The 20,181-nt window shown below is 47.3% G+C and overlaps 1 protein-coding gene across 3 annotated transcripts in view; it reads left to right on the top strand.

Moving 5' to 3' along the window:
- CD276 (CD276 molecule) overlaps nt 1-20,181 on the top strand; it is a 271,504-nt gene that overhangs the window by 73,991 nt on the left and 177,332 nt on the right. Inside the window, exon 1 of one of the 3 annotated variants that reach the window (XM_069624601.1) lies at nt 13,625-13,834. The exons of the other annotated variants lie outside the window; for them this stretch is intronic. The gene's annotated coding sequence lies outside the window, so the exon portion shown is untranslated. Of the gene's footprint in view, nt 1-13,624; nt 13,835-20,181 lie in introns of those variants that run through there. 3 annotated transcript variants of the gene reach the window in all.

Raw genomic sequence — 20,181 nt, 5'->3', positions numbered from 1 at the left:
ACCATTGAGCTAATCGGGCTTCAGCCAGGGGTGGACTGGCCTTTAGGGAACTCTGGCGATTTCCCGGTGGGCCTCTGCACCCTGGGCCTCTTTTCTGTGGTATTTCCAAATTTTCTCATAGGAAAAGCATTGGGCTTGCTGAAAATGTGTCATATAGGGCCACTTTGAACTTTATTTCCAGGGCCTCTTTTGGTCCCCAGTAATTATTTCCAGGGCCTCTTTTAGTTCCCAGTCCAGCCCTGGCTTCAGCCCCCCCCCACACCCCTAAATGTGAGCTGAGGGGCGGGGCTGAACTGCATGCCATACTTTTGTGTTAGAGGGGAAAGAAGCCTTTCCTGAAACCGGCGACTTTAAAAGTTTTACTGTGATTGTGCAGACAAATGTATTTGCAGAAATGCAGCAACATTTTAAGGCTGCTATTTTCAAGAAAGGATTCCCTCATCTCTCAGCCTAACAAAAATCAAATGGACACATCAGTCCCCTCCCCACGGATGTGTGCGAACATTATATATATATATGTTCTTTCAGATCTGAGGGGAGGTGCTGATGTGCAAACTTGCTTCTTGTTAGACAGAGACGTGAGGTAAGCCTTTTCTGAAACTATTAGTGCATAGTAGCTCATTGTGTATGCATGTGTGCAAGGAGGGTGTATGTAATGTATGAGTGTGTGTGAATGAGTGTATGATGTAAGAGGGGTTGGGTGTGCATGTAAATGAGCGAGTGTATGGTAAATGGGATGTTTAAATGAGTGAGTGAATGTGTAATTGTGCGTGCGCCTATGTGTAATGCTGGGCTGGTACCATTTTATACTTGGGCCCCATGCCAGACAACACTTGGGGTAGAACTGAGGGGCGGAGCCTCCAAGTTGGAAACACCCATTTTCTATATTGGCCCCACCTGTCACGAGTTAGGCCCCTCCCACCCCCAAAATGTAGTTTTCGCTCTGCCCCTGCATACCCCCATGTAGTGCTCCAGGCATGATCCTGCCTCTAAATAACGAAGCAGTGAAACAGAGCCACTCAAACATGTCCACACTTTGCTCACAGCACACACTTCACACCCAATGCACCATCAATATAAACCTCGCAATTACATGTAAAACCACCCCCAAGTCCCACCATGTCCATGACACATCCACTACTACTATGCCTCACTCCAACCCAGAATGCATTAGTCACTGTAAAGCACAAACCTTAACACCCCAACACATCATTAACACCTAAACATCAGCATATGCTACGTATTCCTGCGTCTCCAAACCCAAACCCGATATCTACCGCAGCCTCCTGCGCTTGCAGGCGCTTTAGTTTCCTTCTCACTGTGTCCATTAGGCGGACCCCAGCAATTGCCCGGTAAGCCCTGCATGTTTCCCGGCCTCCGGCTTTTGAACAGTTCAATGCTCACACTTGTGAGGCTGAATTGTCTATTGGGGCATTTTTACCAAAGCGTGTTTTGCACAACAGAACCCTCGAAACGGTGCAAGCTTTCGGCAGAAACCCATTTCTTCAGTTGGGGTGCTTTGTGCAAATGGCTTTGTTTATTTCTGCTCTAAAATGGCAGCTGCCACCTTTTTCTCACTTAGGCTGCTGCAGCCCCATTCTTGGCAGTGATTTGCCGCCTACATCGGCATACAGCCAACCGGTTAGCCAGCAGGCATGAGCCGGCCTACCGATCAAGGCCCACACCAAAGCTTCCTGTCTGGACCTGTCCGAAGCTAGTGGGAGCGTCCCCTCCATGCCGCCGTCCCTGCAATTGAACACCAACTTACACTGCATGCAGGCTAAACTCAATGGATCCCTTGCGTTTTGGGCCGTTGAACAATGTACTACCACTATGCACCGGTAAAAGACCAGATCTCCTTGGCCCCTTGCCAACAACCCTCTATCTGAATGCCTGCTGCCTCCTGCCTCCTTTGTCTCACATATATACTGAAGGGTAGATCCCCTACTCTGTGGGAGACTGGGGAATTTCAACAAAAACCAACACGTTTTGTCTCCACAGGTTATAAAGAAACGGTGATGTGGTATATTTATTACTTATGCTCACCTTGTTTTCTCTGACCTAAAAAAAGGCTGGGCAATCTTTGCCCCAAATCATTCCAAGGGGGATCACTTCTATTTGGATGTTCTCCTCCTTATATGCCAGATAATATCCTAGCAGATTTTGCACAAAACTGTTGCAAAAAAAGATCACTATTATCTGGGTATGCGACTCCTTAATTCCAGATGGTATCCTGCTTTTCTCTTCCTCTATTGACATCTTGCATACATTTAGTAATATGATTGATCTTATTAAAGCGTCTTAACCCTAATTGTGTCACTTAACTAAATATAAAATCTGACCATAAACAAAACATATTTTCATTATTTAATAGAAAATATAAAACAATCTTTTATACACATAAGCCTTAATAGCATTTTACAAAAAACTGATTTTCATTAAAGCAGGCACAACTTCAAATATAGAGCATATTACAATCAAATCAACAGCATCTGAATGAATCATACACCACAGAAGACTATAATAATGAAACAAAATCAAAACAAAAAGACTTTGATTTTCACAGGACTTAAATTCTTCTCCTTTGTCAAAAAGATATATTGTCGAATTACTCAATTTGCACCCTATTTCAATTATGGAAGTCCACAACTATGTATTCCACAGGTGCCAAAAGAGCCAAGAGTCCAATTCATGTTCCTGATAGGATTTGAGGATAGATGGTTGGGGTCCATTTAGTTGGTATATTGACACTTGTCAACAGTTTCTTATAGTGTTGTTCAAGTCTTACAGTGCTGCTCCTTTGTGTCACAGCCTGACTGCAAACGTTCCCCCCCGCCCCCCCAACTTGGCATGTTTCCTCTTTGTACTATTACCGTTAGCCGGCCTTCTGCAGCCACCTAGTGCCAAACCCATATCTACTCCTTAAGAGCGCATACACATCTGTTCCTTCCTTTTTGTGCTGTTTCAGTGCTCCTTGGCAATAGAAAATAAGGCCGTTTTCAGGTGTTTTTTTTAGGTCAAATTTAATTCGTTTTTTTCTGTTTGACCAAATCACTGCATACCAATTTACTCATTTGTACATTGTTCCTAATACTGGAATACAACGTAGTGCATCGTGGCGCTCTCTTGGTTTTAATACATGTGTAATGTTTAGATATCAACTATTTTTCTATTGTATGTTTTTTACCTGTATATTTATTATATTTTGTTTGATTGTGTGTGTGTGTATATGTATGTATATATATATATATATATATATATATATATATATATATATATATATATATATATATATATATATTTAATCTCTATTTATGATATTGAATATGTGGTTTGAAAATCCAAACGTGGAGTAATATTCACCAACTCCCTTGATTTGATTTATATGTTTAGCTTTCCTTTTCTTAAGAGTAAATTCAGTGCTCTTTGGCAATATCAAATCAAGGTGTGTTGCTGCATCCTCCATTTCGTGCTGCATTCGTGCCTTTGGCAAAAAACGAACCTAGGAGGGATATTCTGTGCACCAGCTGTCTTCCCTTGCACACCTACTCCATTGTGCCTTCCTAGCTGCTAGGTCACTTGTTGAGTTCCTGTGCACTGTGCAACTCCATTGTCCATCTCTCTTCCCCCCGCTATTCCCATTACACTCCATCTCTCCTATCTTTTCCAACTGCTATTCTATCTTATCTCCTTCCTCTCTAACGAAATCTGGAAGAAAAAAGCTGAAAAAAGCTCTCCTGGACTCTAACCCAGGCCTTCCCATTGCTAACGCCTACATCAACGCCACTTCCAGACAGACTTTTACAGACATCCTCTTCACTGTCCCCTCTCCTGGCCTATGGACCCCAATCTGGTCTCCACTCTTTCTTCTTTCTCCTTCGTAACCACTAATGGTGGCACTAGATTGGAAGCTCTCCTTGCATACTTCTCACCTTCTCTGTGCATCATTGTCTATCACACTGGCACTATTATGGTCCAAGGGTCTCGGTCTGCTCTTCTCCTCCTCGACCAGCGCCTGCCATCTCTCATTAACTTCCTTCTCCTGCCACCCCTTTTTCCACCTGCCCTCACTTCCTTACCACCACTGACGGGAAAAGTTAAAAAGGTGGTAACCAGCTTCACTTAGCTACTCTGAATGCCCGCTCTGTCAAACACTCCTCCGACATCTGTCTCTTTATAGAATATTTTGACCTGGACATCCTTGCTCTTAGCGATATGATGTTCAATGCCAACTCTGACTGTTCTTGACACTCTCCTCCTTGAGGGCTACAAAATCGTCTCCAAACCCAGACCCAACAGGACTGAAGGTGCAGCGGTCCTTATCCTCCCTGAGTGGGTCCGGCCTCCCAACATGCCCACCCAATCCCACTCCTCTTTTGAATGCCTCAACTATAGGTCAGGGACCTTGCCTACTTTCTCTCACCCTCGCAACTATCTACAGACCTCCCTCCCCCTTGCCCCCATCTCCTTCTTCCTCTAGGAATGGTCTGACATTGCCTCATCTCTTTCAACCTCTTCTTCTAAACTCCTCCTCATTCTCGACTTCAACATCTACCTCGACTCTCCTGAATCAACCACCTCTCAATTCCAGGTCCTTTGTGTGTGTGTCTCTCTCTCTCTCTCACACTTTCTCTCTTTCTCTCTCTCTTCTCCCTTTTCCGGCCCGATGCTGCTGGCCAAACTCTTGATGCTCTCATCTCTGGTGACATTCCTATCTATAATCCTGTCATCACCCTCCCCCCTCTCCTGGTCTGACCGCTCCCTCCTTTCCTCCTATCTGGTGCCCCTTGGCTCTCTATCCCAGCCATCCCCTGCACTGCCAGCCTCCTTCACCATAATTCGACCAATGAAACTAGTTTCAGTTGCTGATTTTTGCCTCCACCTTCATCCCTCCTTCCTTCCTCCCCCGCACTCTTCCTCAGACTCTGCCCTTGCTAATCTGCATTGTGCCATCTCCAACACTCTTGAAATCCTTGCCCCTGCCATGAGGATCTGGCTAAAACCTGCCACCAAGAACAAAAGCTGGTACGACTCAGATCTTGCATATCTGAAACAGAAGTGCAGAGTTACTGAACGGAAGTGGCAGACCTTGGGCTCATCATCTGACAAACTGGCTTGCTGCCTGCTTCAAAGGCAATATCGCCTCTCTATCCGACCCAAAAAGCAGGCCCACATCCGAGCCCACATCACTGGAGACTCTAACTATACGGCCAAACTTTTCAAAATCTGCAAGGAACTTGCCAATCCACTTGCAGTCTCCAGCTCTCTCCTTCCTTCCCAGGCCCTCTGCACTGCCTTAGTCTTCCACTTCACATACAAAACTCAGGACATCCTGTCCTCGCTCTCCTCCACCCCATCTCCTCTCCCCGGCTTCCCTTGGAACCCCCTCACCCCACCTCTCTTCTCCCTCCTGCACATAACACCAGACAAGGTCTCTAAAGTGGTCCACTCTATGAAGGCCTCTTCCAAACAGGTGCTCCTCCATTAAGGATATCTCCTCCCTTGCCCCAGCCCTTGCAGACCTCTGTAACAACTCCTTTGCCACTGGCTCTTTCCCTCTATCCCTCAAGCAGTGCCTGGTGCACTCTCTCTTAAAAACCCGTCTGCTGACCCCCCCGCTTGGCTAACTATCGCCCTATCTCTATCACCTCCTTCTTGGGTAAACTCTTGGAAAAGTTGCCACCCCACCCCCCCAACTGACGCTCCACACTGATCTTTTTGGCTGCCTTCACGACCACCAGTATGGATTCCGGGCATCCAGAGGTACGGAAACTGCTCTCCTGAACACCTGTGAAACCTTGCTCGCAAATCTCGACTCCAACTCCCCTGCTGTTCTCATTCTCCTCGATCTCTCCTCTGCCTTTGACATGGTGGACCATTCCATCCTCATAAAAAAACTCTGCGACACCCTTGGCATCATTGACCGGGCACTGGACTGGCTGACCTCCTTCCTCACCAACTGTTCTTGCCAGCTGCATTTTGTCCTTTCTCCTCCTCCACCACCCATTCTACCTGTGATGTCTCCCAGGGCTTTATCCTATCACCCTGGGTCTTCAATATCTATCTTGCCCCTCTTGCTCATCTGATCTCCTCTTTCTATCCTCATTTCCAGGGTTATGCCTATGAAGCACAGCTTTCCTTCAAGATTCCCTCTACTTCCTCCTCTTTTTCATCTCTCAACCCTGACTGTCTGTCTGCCATTCAGGCATGGTGTTCAATTAATGATCTGTCTCAGTGCCAGTAAGATGTAGATCCTCCTCATCGGGACACCCATTCCCTCTTTTCCTCCTACCCTTTGACCACCCTCACCATATTGTGAGGCCAAAAACCTCAGGGTCATCTTCGATTCCGATCTCTCCCTCACCCCACACATCATGGACCTTACCCAAAAGTCCCACTTCATCTCCACCTCCTCAGAGGCATTCTTCCTTTTCTCGCCTTCCCCCAGAAACTCAATGTCTCCAGAGCTCTAGTCCTTTCCAGGCTCGACTACTGCAATTGTCTTTCTCAATCTCCCTCTCTTCGCTCCATCCAGATAATCCAGAATAAGGCTGCAAGACGTATCCTTTCCCTCAAGCCAAGGAACTGTATCTCTCCAGCCTTAAAATATGTACACTGGCTCCCGGTGGCTGTAAGGATCAAATTCAAGACCCTCTGCATCATCCACAAGGGCTTCTTGGGCCTGGGACTATGCTATCTCTAACTTTTCCACCTTAAATACTCCCCTGCTCGAGCCCTACGATCCTCTAATTTCAACTCTGACTGTCACACCCGTCTCTAAGCAGAGAGTGGGGGTGGGGCAGATCTCTCTCCAAAGCCGGTGTGTCTCTCTGGGACAACCTCCCCGCCTCGCTCAGATTTGAGCTGGACCTTCTTAAGTTCAGGAAACGTCTCAAAACACTGCTCTTCTTTAGCTCTTTCCCTTCCTTGCTAATCGCCCCACCGCTGTGACAGGTGGTCTGATCCTCAAGAATCTCACAGGCTCTCAGACCCTTCTCCCGTCATTACCAGCACCCCTCTGCCCACTGTGTTGCCCTGCGGACCCCTGCCTCGTTGCACCACATACCACCCTTGAGAGCTGTCTGTACTAGCACTTGCCTGAGGTGCTCCTCCTGGCTCCCCTTAGCCACTTCCCTCTTGGCCCTCCTCCAGCACTTGTCCACTCCTCTGCTCCCTTTTCCATTCCCCTCCCCTTCACTTGTCATTGATGCACTTGCATGGCCGAATGCCACAAGGTCTGGTAGGACCCGTCTGAAAATATATCACGGTTGCTTTTTGTTTCTTGCCACTGTTCTCATTTCCCCTGTTCCCTTTCCCATTTAGCCTTGTGGAGCTTTGAAACACAATTATGTTGTATGAAGTGCCTTTCATATGATCAATAAATAAATCCACCCTCACACTAATCCCAGGACCTCTGAGGTATCTGTCCCAGTACACAAAACTGTTTATAATAACCTCCAGCCACCTCCCTTAACATGCACCCTGTCTAATGCAAGATCAGTCACTGCGCACGCACTTGACATCCATGATCTGATCATTTCCAAGGATATTGACATCTTAGCCATCACTGAAACCTGGCTCAACCCTGCAGCCGGCCCAACACCCTCTATTGCTATCCCAGCAGACTATGCTATACTTGAAGACTGGATAGATATCAAAGGTGGCACAGTGGCCTTTATTTACAAAACAAATTCTATCCCACTTCGCCTGACCACCATTGCTCCTATCGTCAATTGTGAAAATCTAGCCACTATGCTCAGCTCGCGCCTTCTACTCTACCGGCCTCCAGGCCCGCCCCCTGCAACACCTTTGAGGACAATCTTCTCCAAACCATAAGCGCCAACCTCAAGCCCAACACCTAGCTCTTAGTGCTCGGAGACTTCATTCTTAGATTCAGTGATCTGATGAACACCCACGCCTCAGCCTTAGCCAAAGCCACTTCCGCCTTTGGCTGTTTTCAACAAATACTAGATCCCACACACTCCCTCGGCTGCACACTAGATTGGTTATTCGACCACAACTGCAACACATCAGTCATCTGCAACGTTGCCTGCCCTTGGACTGACCACCAATCTTCGATTTATCTATGCCACAGAAACGCAGCATCCTGACCTCCTGCCTACCACCAACACTAGCATGCAGTACCCAGAACCTCACAAGCGATCGGCTACTACCACAGAGTTACCAACGCACCACAATGTCAACTCCTTAGTAGAACAGTAAAACTCCCTACTATACAATGCAGTGTAGTCCCTGGCCCCACTCGGGCCATGCAAAGAAAAGGATTCCAACAACTCCACTCGCTACGAGGAGGAAAGCGAGCCGCCGAAGTGGCTTGGCAGAAAGACCCAAGTGCATCAAATAAGGCACTTTTCTTAGAACAATCTAGAAAATATAAACATTCCATCCTCACAACCAAGGCAGCATCCTACAACAGCAGAATATTAGAACCAGTGTCCGGTTTGTGCAAATTATTTATCATTCTCTATGAACGTGAAACCCCCACCTCTCCTCCATTGACCATCATCAAAGATAGCAGCTGGTGCAATGGCTTGGGGTTCAAAGGCCGAGTGACAAATGTTTGAGGGAAAAAAGACTGAAGATTATTTTTGCGAAATATCCTTCAGTCTTTTCTCCCCTGAACATTTCCGTCTTGGCCAAAACCCTGCCCACACTCCCACCTACACCCCTGCCATACCCCCAACCCCTTACTAATCTTGCCTCCAACTCGCTGTCCCTATGACGCCTGTTCCCTTTCACTTCCCTGATCGGGAACAGATGCCGCAGGGTCCTTTTTCTTTTTTTTCGGGGCAGCCGTTGGGGGGGCGGGGGGGGGGGGGCGGGAGGGAGATCATGCGAGGGACACCCCCGCAATGACCGCTCACAATATAGTGAGCAAGGATCCGGGGACAGCCCTGCAGCCCCCAGCATGAATGCATGATTTCATTGAACTTTTCGGACAAATCACGCATTCAGACATATATTTTCGGTCATTTTGGACAAACCTGGTGCAACAACATACAAGATGCCCTCACAGGCATAATTGCCCAACTACAAAAGAAAATGAAAGCCAAATCGTATAATATGGCTGCTAACCCGCCACAGTCCCTACTCAAGGCACCTCTCGCTCCCAGCTCACGCCCATCACGGAACCTTACCTTGCAAATGTGGTAAATGTCTCAAGCCCTTACGATGCAAAGGAGACACCTGTAGAGCCACATTTGCCGAACACAGTGCCTGGAACCACTCACCCACCTTCAAACTGCCATTATCAGTGCTTCCTATGCCTCTAACACCTACGCTCCCCTCCAGCCTCAAAGAAGCCTCGGTATCCCCCTACTAAAAAAAAAAAAATCCCCTGACCCAACCATACAAACCAACTAACGGCCCATCACCACTGTCCCGTCCCCGTTAAAAATCTTAGATAAGATTGTCTACATCCAAATGTAGGCCTTCTTGGAAGAACACTCCATCCTTGGCCCCCGCCAATCAGGCTACCGCCCTAATCACGGAATAGAAACCACCCTCCTTGATTTAAAGAATCAACTGTTGGGCGCCAATGATGCAAGTCAAATTTCCTTGATGTTACTTGATCTCTCTGCCACCTTCGATCTGGTGGACCATAAGGCCCTCTTCCACCACCTGACATCGGTAGCACAGTTCTCACCGGAAGCAGCCAATTGGATTTCCTCCTTCCTTGAAAAAAGAACTTCATGAGACTTCACTGGTGAATCTGCAGCCCAACCCACACCATGTGGTGTTCCACAGGATCCTGTGTCTCCCCAACCCTTCACAACATTTACACAGAGCATCTCTTCGGCCACCTCGACACCATGGGAATTACCTTCACCAACTACGTGGATGATGCACAAATACTCATCCCCCTGTCAGGCCCTTATGATCAAGACTGCTCCAGCGTAAACACCATCTATGAGACGATCCAAACTTGGAGGGCCCAACACAGCCTCTGCCTCAATGATGAGAAGACAGAGCTCCGTCTAGTTGGCCCTCAACTCTTTTCACAAATCTTGACCCGGCATACTGTCTCTTTACCATAGACTATCACAAGATCCCCCATCTGCACCTCAGTCAAAACACTAGCCATTTACTTGGATGCCTCACTCAACATGATGAGTGAGGTATTCAAGTAAATGGCCAGTGTTTTGACTGAGGTGAAGATGGGTGTTCGTGTCCAAACCAATAACTCTGCAACAGCCTACACCACAAAACGTATAAGAGCAAGTGGATCATTCTTATCCACCACCAACCACCTTAGTCACCCGTACTCTGCTGTTGTCCAAATTGTTCTTTATTTAATGTGCACTAAGGTGCCTATACATCATTGTGTTTCAAAGTGCTCACAGGGCAAGGGGGAGGGAACAAAAGAAGACCATGAAATAAAGTAACCATGTTGAGCAAAAGGCAGAGGCAGTCCTAGTAGGCCTTGTGAACACGGGGGGTGGGTAAGTGCTAAAGGTTCCACAGAAGGGGGTAGTGCTAGAAAGCCAGCTGTAGGGCAACTGCTAAGTGACAGCCAGCAACCACTCGGTAGAAGAGTGGCCACCTGCAAGTACAATAAGTGTGATTATTGCAATGCCTTAATTTGTGGGATCTCTGACAAGAAGCTGCATAAGCTTCAGGTCATTCAAAACAATGCCCTCTGAGCAGCTCTGGACTTGAATGAAATGGACCACATCTCGGAGACAAGGCAATCGGTCCACTGGCTCAGCATCTGTGAAAGAATTACCTTTTAAAATCCTCTCATACCGCTGCCACAACCTCACCCAAAGATACCAGCCAGAACACTTGGCTCCTCCAACAGCTATGTACCGTCAGATTCAGACGAAAACGACCGGGTGCATTCAGCTTCCTAACAGTGTGGGGGGGGGGGTAACCTTTGAAACGATCTGCCACCTCACCTGCGACCTGAGGCGTCCTACCAACTCTTCAGAAAAAAAGGAGAGACTCAGCTGGACCCTGAACTTGCCACTCTTTCCAACCAATGTAACTAGCGCCCAGATGCCCGGTGCCTTGGCGAGCTGCTATAAATCTAAAAATAAAACTGACAGATCAGATTCCCCTAGCCCTTCTCCTTAAGGCTGTGGCTAGCGACTTAAAAAAAACAAATAAAATATGGGATCTGCTTCCAGTTCCCCAATGACCACCATGCGGGATCATAAGTTTGCCTCCTTGGTCCCTAGTTCTTTTGTTAGCCGCCAACATTTGGTGCACATACACATGAGCGAACTACAAGTGAAACCTATTGAAAAAGGAAATCGCCAAATTCAGGAAATTGGTGCACTTTACAGTGAGAGAACTACCAAGGAAGTGTATGTTTAGAACTTCTCTGCTTTGGAACCTCTTTGTTTATTTTATTTAGTTTTGGATTTGTAGCGCGCACTGCAGCCCACAGGCATCGAAGCGCTATGAGAAGACGTAAGAGGGCTTGATTAAGGGCTACATACATGCGGCCCAAAGAGTGGTACTTATTACAGGTTGTTTCGTTACCTGAGGCAATTTGAAGTGGTATTACTTGGATGCATACACAGAAATACATACATGTGGGCGATGAGCCCTTTCAGACAAAGAGTCTTGTTTTGATAGCTTTGCGGAAAGCTGAGTGAGAGTCAATTGATCGGATCTGATATGGGAGGGTGTTCCAGAAGGAGGCGGCCATGGTGGGGAAGCTAGTGCCATCCATGCGTACTCTTTGTGTGCAAGCAACAGTGATTCGGTTAGAGTAAGCTCTTCTAGATGGTGTGTCTCTGATGATTCTTTGCGCCAGGTAGGGAGGGGCAAGGTCATGGAGACATTTGTGTATCAAGGCGAGGACTTTAAAGACAATCCTTTCTTTGACCAGGAGCCAGTGAACGTGTCTTCGTACCCCAGAAATGTGGTCCCTATGTGAAAGGCCCGTTGCAGCCCTAAGTGCATTGTTCTGAGCTAGTTGAAGTTTGGCAAGATTCTTATGGGAGGTCCCGACAAAAAGGGCATTACAGTAGTCCAGCCCCTAGCCAATAATTGCCCTAGCGATAGTGAGGCAATTCTCTTGGGACAGGAATGGTCTGGCTGCATTAAGCGGTTTGGAATGATAAACTGCAGACGATGCAATAGCACTGACCCGTCTATCCATAGTCAGGTTAGGTTCAAGGTAAACGCCCAGTGTCTTGATGACTTGAGAGGTGGAGATTGGAATCTTATCTACGATGAAGGAGCAGTATTGTTTGTCCAGTTTACCCAGTGTGGAGGGGGAACCAATCAGCAGAAGTTCAGTTTTCTCACTGTTGAGACATAACCAGTTTTTAGCCATCCAGGATTGGATCGTGGAGTAAATGGAATTGAGGGTGTTCATGTCTGTTGAATAGTCTCCCGAGAGGGATGAGCACCTGAGTGTCATCTGCATAGTTGGTGTATGAGATGCCCAGGGCGTCCAATATTCTGAACAGAGGCCTCATGAAAAGGTTGTAGAGGGTGGGTGCTATGCACGCGCCCTGTGGGATCCCACATTTAATGAGACTAGGGTTGGCATTTGAGGTTTCTGAAAAAACCTTCCTCACTCTTTCCTGTAGGAATGAAGTGATCCATGCACAAGCTCTGGGGGAGAAATTGGCTGTAGATGAGAGGTGGTGGCAGAGGGTTTTGTGATCCACCAGATCAAAGGCAGCGGAGAGGTCTAACAGGAGGAGGAGCGCTGGTTTGCCAGCATCTCTATGGTCATCCATTTGATTTTTTTAGGTCAAGCAGTGCTGATTCAGTGCCATGTCTGGGACAGAACCCAGACTGGCGAAGACCAAGAAGGTGGTTGTCTTCGATGAATTTCTGGACTGGCAGGCAGGGTGCTTTGTTGAGAATTTTAAGCAGGAAGGGGACAGTGGTATTTGTGTTGGAATAGAGCACCTTCAGGTGTTCCTTTTTTGTTGTGCATGTTATGCTCTGTCCGCTTTTTATTATTTCTATTGCATTTGTATTTTTACATTTTAAATGCATTAAATGCTTGGCTGCACGAAGACTTTGAGGTTTCTGAAGTGATTGGTTGTACATGTTTGCGTGCTCTACTTTTCTCTTATGCCATTAGCTGGTGAGTTTGACTTTTATTACACCAACTTTCATCAGTGCCGTGGATGAAGAGAAAACTTATAGCAGAATGCGGGATACATTGTTGCCAGAGGAGAAAGTATGGTGGTCACGTTTGATGTCAGGACACAAATAACATTTTAATTTAATTAATTCAACTGTCTCTCCCTTTCTTTTTTCCTCTTCTTATTGGATAAGTGATTTTGATTTTTCTTTTCCAAATTCCGTTTAGCTAAAAAAGTGTTTATACAATTGTGATGCAAATAAAAATGTTTAGATAAGCGGCCGGTATTGTGCTCTAGGGGTTGGCACGGAGTGGGAAATAAACACGTTTCCACATCTGCTTAGTCAGGATATCCCTGTCAAAGCTCATGGAGGAATGGGCCTCTGTGTGCATTGCGCTGTGTTGCTGGATGCTCGTACAGCTTAGTTTTCTGGCGCCTGCGCTGGAACGTTTGGTGGAACTGCACTAATGCTGTGTTACGCTGCTACGCTTTTAGGGTTGGCAAGATCTCGACAGTATGTTGGCACCGCCCGAAGCTGTGAACGCTGATGATGGTGTAGGCGGCCTGGAAGGCAGGATGTGGTCGGTGCTGATGCCACGGGCCGGGAAATCCTGCGCTGGCGCTTCGGGTAGACATTGCGGTTGCCCTCCGAGTGCCGGTGCCCGACAGCAGCCAGGAAACCGGGAATGGTTCACCAGGGGTCAGGCTGCGGAAAGGCCGTGAGATGACGTGTGATCTGTGCACGGAATGACCGCGTGAGTACTTTAAGGAGTAGAGTGTCCTGTGGCCGTCGTAGGGACCCGTGGGGTCACGGCTCACAGGGCCGAGCGTCCGGGGATCTGAGGGGTCACGGGTTGTTTGTAGTGACAATCAGCGGAAAGGTCTGGGCAGCCAAGAAGTGCGTATTTGCGCTGAGTGGCCTCAAGCGGCAGTTACTCGTTTCTACCGGTTGGGGACATCTTACCCGTCTAGGCGTCAGGCCGTGACTTGGAATGGGTTGGTTAGCTGAGGGGCCAATCAGTTTACAGTAAACCAAGAGAGGGCCAATGAGGATCGAGCAGTCGCAGAGCCCCACTGCGCAGACGTAGAGGAAAGGAGACTTCCTCGGCAAAGGATGCACGCAGTCTAGTTTATGTTTAGCTCCCAGGAACCTGTTTATTGTACAGTTCTTTCTCAACAGAAACCAGAGTAAAACACCAGTCAATGGACACGTCGCCATCTTGACAGAGCAATAGCGTGTCATTTTCTGCCCCTGACAGAGCTCGCACACATGTCTTGTAGCCTCTTGTACAACAGCTGCTCGCCTATTCATCTTTAATGCTTTTACTTTCCGGACGTCAATGCTTTCCTATGGGAATGTCGATGCATAGTCACTCATACAGATGTACCGTACGGGCTGTGAAAGGCCGAATTCTATCCGTAAATGAGTTCGCAGGCTGCAGCAAGGTGTGGGCCTCACCACTTTGCCTAAAATCCGTATGTTTTGCTTTGCACCCTTTGCCAATAGACCAATCCGACTATTGATCTTTTTAAAGTATACTTTTAATAGCTTTAGTGCCTCCCTCTGTGCCTTTTTGTAGACGGTCTTATACAGCGTTAAGGTATCAGTAAAGGATTTAAAATACATAGTGAGGCTCGTCCCTACCAAGGCCCTTCCTGGGCAGAAACTTAGAACTGACACCAAACTTTTCTGGAGTAATAAACCGGCGATCCCAGCAATTGCCTTGTTTGAAGTGAGCCAGGCTCCAGTGTCCTCCTGACCGTTTCAACCATGGTCTGCTGGGACCCACGTCATTTCTGGTCTCATTTACTTTGGGATTATGTTTTTGTGTCACTCGTAGGCAGAAGTCCTTCTGGGTCAAAAACCTTCCCCTGGTAGACTTTCCTACCAGAAACCATCTGTTCACTCCCAGCGAAGCCTAGGCCAGTTGGTGGTTGTTGAGAATTTCAAATGTCCTTATAAGTAAGTGTACCCATCACACCTGCTCCGGCCTTCGCATGTGGCAGGAAATCCTTTTTTTTTTTTTTTTTTAAATATTTATTTACATTTTGTACAAGAAAGCACACATCAACTTTAGAATCAACAATAAGGAAACATAATAGATCTTCCACAATTACGGTACCTAAACTATATACAAGCATAGTAAAACACATACAAAGTCAGAAACCCCCAAATACCACACCCCACCCTGAAAACATGGCACATAATGAGACTAGTACAGATCCGTAAACTTCCCCCAGATTTTATCATAAAGATTAATTCTCCTACCCCTCCTGAAAATTGTCTTGTCCATATCTGCACTTCATTTCATCAACCCATTCAACAGTAGACGGAACAACCTTGGAGTTCCACCCACGTAAGATCAATCTCTTGCCAACCATAGCACCTCTGAAAAGACCTTTCTTTTGTGAAATGGTTAGGTCATCCAGCAATTCATCCCCACCAAGGATCATTGTTTTGAAATCAATGCTCTCACCAAGGACTCTCGCACAAATTCTACAAACCTCCATCCAAACCCACAATTCCTTGACCCTCCCAGCCACAGGCTCCTTCGTCGTCCTGCTAGGATCGCCCAGTAACTCTCAACTCTGTGACACAAGAAAAACCAGAGCAATTACTAACTACATAAAATAACCTGCTTTCTAACTCCAACCCATCATTCCCTTCATCAAGTCTTAAGCCTGTTGTGGGTGAACCATCCCTGCCGACAAAGACAAAAGGAAGCGTTCCTCATGCTGGCAGGAAATATAAAGGCCACCTGTCTGGAAAACCAGCACCCAGCATGCCCTCTGTCCTCTCCCTAACCATCCCCTCCTTCCGTTCTTTGGCTTATGCCCTGAGGAGCAGACTCTGTGGTGGTTGTACCTCTATCGCCCTGTACGCGGGCGGCGGCTGCCTCTAGGCATGCATAGTCAAAGTGGCCCAAGATCACACCCTGTCACAGAGGGTTCAAGTCATGTGAAGTTACTGCAACTACTACTGTGAGTTTGGTCATTGATGCCATTCTCTGTTCCGTGGAAAACCTAAAGTATGAGTCCTCTGGCCCTTTTTAGACTTGAAAACCTCCAGGAATAAGCCTGCTCTACAAGGCAGGAGCCAGCTCACCATGCTCTACAAGGCAGAAGCCAGCTCACCATAAACGATTTCATACATTGATTTGCAGAAAAATAAGATCTCTGGCCCACACTTAACCAAATAAATTAATTGGGTGAACTTTGGTTTGCAGTACTCGCAGGCCAAAAACTCTTTCAGGAAGGGGTTAAACTTAAAACATAGCTTTCTGTCAACCCCATGGCCATATTGGACTCTTGCTTAGAGTATTCTCCTCTTTGTTTCCATCTTGGCGATGGCCCCTTTAGGAAATGTAATCGCCAAACGAATGCTGCGGGGCTCAAGGATTTGACTCATGCCGCTTATACCACTAATTTGGTTGACCTTTGGTCCACAGACCCGGTACCAGATCTGCAGACCTGACCTTGCCAAAACGTGCCATTTTTTGAATGCTGTGTGATTGGCGGCCCCATTGTGGAAATTCCAAGACAACCAGAATGCACGAGAATTAAGTTCTGACCCCTATAGGCTCCAGGGAGGTCAGCTTTAGCAAGGGGAGCTGAGAACAGGTGACTGAAAAGCAGAACTTGCGTTGTTATTCTGCGAGGGCAAGCTACAGGCAGACAGGGGGGTGCTAACCACACAAGTGAAGTACACCATGGCTGCTCCATCTCTTAATGCCTCTATCCAAGGGAGCTCCATCCCTAAGCAGGCCCAGGAAGGAGGTTGATAGTGCCAATCACAGCAGGCCCTCCCCTCAACCAAAGCTGCAGCCTGTAACTTTGGAAGCTAGCCCAGAGGAGGGGTTAAGGTAGTATAAATGCAGCTCCCAACCAAGCAAGAGTGGTCCATCACGGCAAAGACCCTGTGAAACCAGCCCTACTGTGACCAGTCCACCCAGACCATGTAGAAACCCAACCCGAGAAGATGGAGTAATGAGTGTCAATCAAGCCTCGGTATCCAAAAATCACTGCTGATGGATACATTCTGTCAGCAAGAAGAAGAAAGGAAGCGCAAGAGTGGTGGTTGTTGGAGTAGCACAAGAACAGCATTTGCAGAGAGTTGGGGAGTGGCAGGAAGAAGAATCCAACCACTAGAAGAGGAGATTGGTGGAGGAGGGGTGAGGAGGTAGAGGGGGAGAAGTTGTTGGAGAGAATGGTCACATCAAGGAGGATGGGGAGAGTCATTGGACGAGATTGAGGAATCGAAGGAAGGTGGGTGTAGATGAAAGTATTTCAGGTAGAAGGAGGAGACATTGAGGAAGGAGGCGGAGTTGAAGATGCAGTTTATCTAAAGGATGAGGAACATGAAGTGAGCTGAGGAGCTGTCAGGACTGGCGAGATCAGAGGAGGAGGAGGAGGAGGAGGAGGAGGAGGAGCAGAGCGAGGGAGACCTCGGTTTGGGGGGCTTGGATGAGGTGGGCAAGAGGCAGAAGGGGTTTGGGCCTCTGGAGTGGATAAAACACAGAGGAGGGGGGGGGCATAGGATGCAGGCACAAAGGTGTCTTCAGCCATTTGTCAGGGCTTGGGGCTGAACCTTGCCCACACACTTTTTTCCCTTTTGCGTGCAGTGCACACCAGATCATGCTCAAAATGGGATTGTCCTCGAGTCGCAGCAGTACTTCAAATCTACGGGCATGAAATGTGCTATGCCTAAAAGTGGGGTAACAAAGAAACTGGTGCACAAAAGGCCACAGCTCGATGAGGGCACGCCTTTCTTCATGTGAATATCCACATTTTGTGAATTGTCATTCGTTTGTTGGGTCCTGTGTGGTTTTTTTGACGCACGTTTTCAGTAGTAATTTGTGTCAACCTAATTGTTATAGTTTTACTTTTTGTGCGGGAGCCTGCCCCTCCTTCTACTCTGCCTCTAACCCCCGACCTCTTTCCCCCCACCTCTTCAGACCCTCCATCGTATATATTTTAGATCGAACTATATAAGTTAGCTCAAACACATTTCAATCAAACGTGTTCCAATGACACTATATACCCTTTTCTTGCATCGCTGTATTGCTGTGCTCTGAAGCAGGGGACAGGCCATCAGGTTGGGCCTCTATGAAATTAAATAATTTAAAAAAGCCCTCCTGGATTGGGGCGGAGGCCAGTTCTTAGGAAGTGTTTATATTTACTTCATATAATGGAGTCTTTTTGGTACCCATCGCCTCCTTCATGCTTCTGATCTGAACACAACGGCCTTCTGGTTGCACATGTCACAACGAGCTGATGGTCACAGCAGTCTGCAGGAGTGTCCACACACATAGCTCTTCAGATAAGGGGCTAAACCACTTCTAGACACCCACAATGTTGTCCGATGCGGGGACTTAGACACAGGAAGCTACAGTGATTTGCCATGGATCACACAGTGCTACCAAGAAGGTAATTGCGGCGAATTATCGCACGGTCTTCTAGTTGCATTGGGGAGAGCTTGCGACTCTCCCAAATCACCTGTACCATGGGTCATGTGAGCTTACAAGGTTGGTATACTGCTCCCAATAACCATTGCAGTAGTTTCAGGGTGCCTAGCTCATCTCCCCGTGCACTAACTGGCGCCAACAGTTTTATTCTAGTCTAGGATCTAGATAAGATTATAAATTGAGCTGCTTTTATTCCCTATTTGTGAAGTTGTGAGCACAATAATTTAGGAAGTAAAAAAAAGTCAGTCCCATTCTCAGTGGGGTACTATTTAAGTTGTGAGTAAATAATATTTTGAATAGAAATACAGATCTCAATTGGTAATCCATGCTACTTTGCATTCAGTAATCAATGCGAATTTAAATATTCCCTTTTCACAAAGTTCCTTTTCACATCCGGCAATATTCTGTTTGGGAGCATTTTTATTTACTCCATATATATTTTTTGGGTGTGGGGGTGGGGGGGGGAGTATTTCCCTGTTTTTAGGGTATACAAGTGGCTGGTATGCCCCATCTATAGGGCTATTTCTAGCGGGGTGGCGTTTGGGCTGCAGGACTCCGGCAGGGAGCCACTGGGAACGGAAACTCCCACTTGAGGTTTTCTTTGGCTGCTGCACGGCCAGACCTGGGTTTCAATTTAGGACAACATGTGATATCCGAAGCAGCTGAGAAAATGAAGTCAGCCTGAAATCCATAAAAAAAGCAACGTTTTGCATTGTGGTCTCTAAAGTGCTAGTTCAGCCGTGTGGGCCGGTGTAGCCCCTGCCTATCGGAGCCCATGTGCCAGCTGGGATTCTTGGCAGTGTACACGCTAGTGCATGCACTTGTGATCGTTCGTAAAATGCCATATGCCTGGAGGCCATGTAGCGGTTTCATCTTTATGCAGTTAATGTAACACTGAACGTATCGGTGCAGCAGTTCTTGGTCAACCATTGCTTTTGCGCGTGCATTACAGATGCCAAGAGATTTGTGGCCACTAATAATGCCATGTTTCTGTAAAGCGGGCGCGGCTCGTGCTGGATTCCTCCTGCTTCTGAGCGCTGTAGCAAGAGTTGGAAGCATTGTCCACTTCAATAGTGGTAAACTCGTCAACCTCTGCAGGGTAAAGAGCTGAATCAGCAACGCCATTGGTTGAAAGCTGTGCTTGCAGGCTGAGCACATGTTAGAGGCGAGCACTTAACTCACTGTGCTATCTTACCAGCTACCAAACCCTGTTTGTGCGATGCCATTATCCATCAGGTATTGACGGCAGGGAAGAAAAGGCGATCTACAAATAGAAAGGGTGTCCCGTCATTGCCAACATCTGGATCACTGAGTCATTCCAGGTACACCACCTCGGGATAGGCACACAGTCTGAGCAAGTCCTGGGAAAGGAAGTTGGCATTCAGTTACCCTCTTTAGTCTCTGAAGTCTTCTCTGGCACACATTCGGAGCTCTGTGCACCCGTGTTAAAGGTAATGTTACCAGAAGGCACATTCAACTGGGGAAACAATGTCCCTGTTTTTTATTTCACTATCGGTTGTATTCTGGGATTAGTCCTCTGCAAAGACCTAGACTGGACTATTATGTTGCTGGTGATGTGGAGTTCTCTGGAAAACTTAGCGAAGTGCAGGGCTTTTAAGTGGGCCGGGGCCAGCTGT

This window comes from Ambystoma mexicanum, chromosome 11, assembly GCF_040938575.1.
Source record: "Ambystoma mexicanum isolate Mex_15411 chromosome 11, UKY_AmexF1_1, whole genome shotgun sequence".
NCBI classification, from domain to species: Eukaryota; Metazoa; Chordata; class Amphibia; order Caudata; family Ambystomatidae; genus Ambystoma; species Ambystoma mexicanum.
This window is presented reverse-complemented; position numbering and strand designations above follow the sequence as displayed.